The sequence below is a fragment of the Papaver somniferum genome, chromosome 7, assembly GCF_003573695.1.
Source record: "Papaver somniferum cultivar HN1 chromosome 7, ASM357369v1, whole genome shotgun sequence".
NCBI classification, from domain to species: Eukaryota; Viridiplantae; Streptophyta; class Magnoliopsida; order Ranunculales; family Papaveraceae; genus Papaver; species Papaver somniferum.
The window spans coordinates 187655442-187661075 of NC_039364.1; positions in this window are offsets into that span (position 1 = coordinate 187655442).

Sequence of the window (5634 nt, forward strand, 5' to 3'; positions counted from 1 at the left end):
ATCGGTAGATAAATGAACATCACCAGACTACCGATTGTACAATAGGTAGATAATAAACATCACCAAACTACCGATTGTGCAAATAGAGAAATTCAAAATTCCATTGGTTTTTGAAAAATTTGAATTTGGGGTTGCTACCACAATCGGTAGATAAATGAACATCACCAGACTACCGATTGTACAATCGGCAGATAATAAACATCACCAAACTACTGATTGTTCAAATAGAGCAATTCAAAATTCATTAGTCTTTGAAAAATTTGAATTTGGGGCTTCTACCATAATCAGTAGAAAATTAACATCACAAAATAACTATTTTAACTACCGATTATAATTTTCGTAATACAAACCAACATACATTAATATAAACTACCGATTGTAGTATTGTCTACCGATTATGGAGGGCATTTTATACATTTCAAAAAATTTGAGATAAGGGGTGGCTTTATTTTAGTTTTGGGTGATCCTATTTTGTCTTATTAGTCGCCCCTAATTCTTTCCGGGTCGCCCCTAATGACGCCAGGCTATTTTAGCCCACCTAGACTTCAAATCCTGCTTCCGTCTGATTAATTGTCTTTATTACGTACCAGTTCCAGATTGTTGGAAGGATGGTGATTTACCTACTCCTCTTAGCTACTCCCTCCGTACCTATTATATAGGCGGGATTTTCATTTTTCCTTGTACCACTATATAGGCGGAGTGCAAATTTCAAAACGATATTTTGCTTCTGCTACCCCTATTTATTTGCTTGAGAATCATCATAATTGGGTATATGTCTCTAGCATTGGAAATATAATTAAGGACAAAACAGGAAAAAACATGGATATTTGTGAAATCAAAAAATTTTTCTTAATCTAAGAGAATTGGTACCTCCGCCTATATATGTGGTACGGAGGGAGTATTAAGTTCTGGTAGTGATAATGATCATGTTGGATCCACTATTCGTACACGTGGTCCAATGTCTCCGTTGTCTGTGGATTCTGTTGGACGCAATATTGGTCATTTTGGCGATAAACCTCTACTTGGTTAATGATGATGTATACCAGAAATAAAAATACGACTACATCTCATTACATTTGAACTTGGGCAAAGTAAATAAAGGAAATTGTGCTTCAAAGTTGGTCCATTACTCATATTTTACATGTAGAAACTGACGTTTAGTCCCAAAGTTGTTGGGCTTTGGATGCTTTAGTCCTATCGTCTCAAGCCCGGTACAGATTAGTCCAACCCCGCATGCTACAGTCTAGTCCAAAGTTGGACGAGTTAGTCCAAATTCAAGTCTGAGTCTCGAGTCTGCGAGTTTTCGATATACCATAATTAGCCTTGAAGCGATTCCGCATATATAAGGCGTGTTTTGAAATCGATTTTTTTGGATCTCAAATTCAAAACAGGTAGCAGGTCAGAGATTAAACAGTTTCATAGAGGCGATTTAACAGTTTCAGAGAGGATTTGATCGTTTCAGATAGGATTTGATCGTTTTGTTCATCATATTTCAACTCAGGTTACATTCGAAAGTGTTCTGAAATCGAAAATTCACGACAGATTGAGAGATAGATCGTTCAAGGTTTGAATTCAGAGGTGATTTAAAAGATTCATAGAGGTTAGGTTTGATTTGATTGTTAATGGAGCATAATTCAACCTCAGGTTAGTTTTCTTTTGGTTGTATTTCATCTGTTACATCTAATTTTCAGGTTTTGTTTCTGATTTTTAGTTTTTCTGAGTTTATGAGTTGATGATATCAATTCGTATGATCTTCAGTTGATATTTTGTTATATACCAGCTTTTGATTATCGTGATGATGATAATTTACTGTTAATACTAGATCATTTCGAGTTTTGTTTACTGTTGTTTTATGAGGTTTTTTTAGTTTTATGATGCATGATATGAAATTGAACTGATACTAGATCCTAGGCTTCTGATTTATTCAATTATGTGTTCCAGTAAGATTCTGGAGCTTAATTGATGGAGTATTTTTATCTAGGTTTACTTTTACTTGATGTTTTTGGCTTCGATTAAATGTGTACTTTCCTGTACAACGTTTACTTTTAGGTTATACAAAATTGTTGTTTGAAGCTTCAAATGTTTATTATCATTTCTTTTGTAATATGTAGGGGTATCAAACAAGTCTGAGAAGTTTATTAATGCTGTTTTGAATCATGGTGAGCATTCTGCTATTTTTCGTGTTAATACTAAAATAATCGTAGAAGAATTGAAGCATTTAGCATGTAAGCACTGGAGGTCTTTGTCTCCTGGGAGTATATGTTTCAGCTATATGGACAATGGTCAAGTAGTTTTTGTGACAGGTGATATACAACTGCAAAGCTTAATTGGTTTCATGATTCTTATTGATAATGAAGATGTCTATTTGCATGTGGATATGCGGAAAAATACTTCTCGTTCTAAGTCTGGTTGTAGCAGTAATTCTGGTTCTAAGTCTGGTTGTAGAAGTAGTTCAGTTCTCGTTCTTGTGTAACTGAAAGTCCTAAGATGGTAAGAGTGTTAGATCATGATGCAGACAAGGGGAAGCCTCTGGTTATTGATGAATGGGTTTATGTTTTTGATAAGATTGGTAGAGAATTTATGGGTGGTGTTAAAGCTGTTAGGATTGTTGTTGATAAGTACAAGATGGCTACTGGTTTCAAGATTGTTATTCTTAAAAATGACAAGGCTCGTTTTACTGCAAAGTGCGAAGAAGATGGTTGTGGTTGGATGATTCACTTTGGGCCTGTGAATGGTGATATTTCTCGGTTCGTGCTGAAAGATTTTAATGTTCACAGGTTAGTGTTTCATACTAGTCCACATTACTTATCTTTAGGCTTTTTGTGTGTATGTCCATAGTGGTGGACATAGTTGTGCATCTTATATATGTAGATTTGTTTTAGGTGTACATTGTGGTGCACAGTACTTGTTGTACTCTTAAATTACATATTCATGCTTGGTTTGTGTGCATGTTCATAGTGTTGGTTTTGAGATCTTATTAGGTGTACAACATGGTGCACATTACTTATTCCAGTTTTTTTTTTTGTAGTTGTGGTGTTGGTTTGAGGTTGAAGAGTCCTGCAGTGACAACCAAGTTAGTCAAGCATTTGATCGCTGACAATTTACAAGGTGATCCTAGCTTAAAACCCAATCAGATCATGTTACTTTTTAAGAAAACTTATGGGTCCAATATTAAGTATCACCATGCCCGTAGAGGGAAAGAAGCCGTATTTGAAGAACAGTATGGCGATGACGAGAAGTCGTATTGCGATTTAACTTGGTATGTCAAAGCAATTGAAAAACTAATCCCGATAGCTACGTGAAGTTTGAAGTTGAGGATGGAACCAATAGATTTCAGAGGATATTCATTTGTTTCGGTGTTTGCAAGCATAGCTATAGGTATCTCAGACCCATGATTTATTTGGATGGTACTTTCCTTACTGGTAGATACAGGGGTACTTTGATGGCTGCAACATGTGTCAATGGAAACAATGGTTTTTACCCATTTGCTTTTGTTATTGTTTCTTCTGAAAACAAAGATAATTGGTTTTGGTTTCTGGAGAATCTTTAACAAGTTGTCGATGGTCGTCAGATTGTTTTCCTTAGTGATCGTCACGAAGGACTTTTGCAGGGCATTCCAAAATGTTTTACTACTTCATATCACAAATATTTGTTTTACCACATCAAGTGCAATCTCCCCATCGGATCAGGTGATGCGAATTCGAAGCCCGTTCTTGATTTGTTTTACAAAGCTACCTACTCTTACACACCAGCGAACTTTGAAGAACCTTTGCGGGGCATGCATGCAATTGGATGTGGACATGTTGCTAACTATATCAGGACTATTCCAAAGGAGAAATGGGCAAATGCATTTTTCCCTGTATGCAAATATAGTGCTCACTCTTCAACTCTTGCCGAGTCCTTCAACAACTGGGTTCTTCCTTTCAAAAAGTTGCCTGCTTTTACTCTTCTCGATGCGATACAGTGAGTTTTATGTTTAGTGTTTTATTCATTTTATTTATTTTCAATGTGTACATATTTCCTTTTGTACAAATGTAAGTCTGTCTACATTGATTTTCTTTTGCATACATGGATTTGCTTGATCTGTAGATACTTTGTACACATGTTTTATCTGTGATTCTGCAACTGTGTGTACATTGTTGTACACATCGGTTTCCTTAATGTGTATATTGTTGTACACATGTTTTATTTGTATTCCTTCTAGATCATGTGTTTTTGATTTTATGTTTTGTGTTTTTATTATGTTAGTTTGAAGGTTATGAATATGATGTCTGAGAGAAGGATAGAAGGTCTTGAAAATTTCAACACTAGGCTCACTCCTGAATATGAGGCTTTATTAAAGGAAAACATCGACATTGGTCGTACTTTAAATGTTGTTCAGTCCATGGAAAGATTGTATGAAGTCAGGTCTCCTCGGACTCATTTTTTAGATCTATTGCAGAAAACTTGCACATGTCACAAGTGACGAGTTAATGGTTTTCCTTGTGCCCATGCTTGTGTTGTCATTCAAGCTACGAGAGAAGACATATATTCATTTGTTGAGCCATAGTTCACCACTGAACGGTACAACAGGACATATCAGGAGATCATCTTGCCAATCCCCAATTATGACAAGTCGCAGTCTTATGATCCTAGTGATAGGGTTATTGTTCCTATTCCTGTATCCTCCTCCTGGTAGACGAAGAACACAGCGTATGAAGAGTTCTTGGGAGAAGCAAATGAGGCCTATGATGTGCACAAAGTGCTTCACCCTTGGTCACCACAACAGAGCTACCTTCCCCATGATTTGATGCTTTTTTCTATGTTTCATTTTTCCAAAAGATTCTATGTTTTTGGTCTTTACTTTTGGTAATGTCTTTTCAATTTTCTTTGGTGTGGATAATTAGTGCCAGGACATGTGTACCATTATGTACACCTTCCTGTTAACTTCAGTTTTTCTTACCTGTCTTTTTACATGTGTACAACTATGTACACCTTGGTGTACAATGGATGCTACTAGTCTATTTTGTTTAGTAATATTCTATGTTTTCAGATCTGTATAATTAGTAATTACTTTTTCTATGTTCAATTTTTATGTTTTCAGTTCTGCATGATATAAAAATTTTAGTAATATTTTTGTGTCTTCAATTTTTATACTTTTGATAAAGTATGAAAATCTGTCAGTACATGTGTACCTTTATGTACACCTTCTAAACATTTTCTGCTCTGTCAGTAACTGTGCACAATCAAGTACACCTTAAGATTTCAAAACTTGTAATATACACTTCAATGGTAGTGATAAGTCATAAACTTGTAACATCAATAACATCAATATTGAAAATAATAAAAATATTAATTCAAGGTCTTGATAAGTCATAAACAAGGTGATAAAAACTGAAATTTGAAAATTTTTATGGAAAGATAGAAAATGTTTAGAAGCAATTCAGAAAGTGATCTTGTATAATGAAGCTTAAAATGAACTCTTCTTTCTCCTCAATGGTTGCATTTCCTTACTCAGGCGCCACTGCTTGTGCTCTTCATCCTTTTCTATGTCCCACACCTTTTCATATGTTCCGACTTTTTTTAGCATCTTGGCTACCAATGTTGCTCTCATTCCCTGACAAATGTTTTCGGCCCTCTGCTGATTTCTTTCGA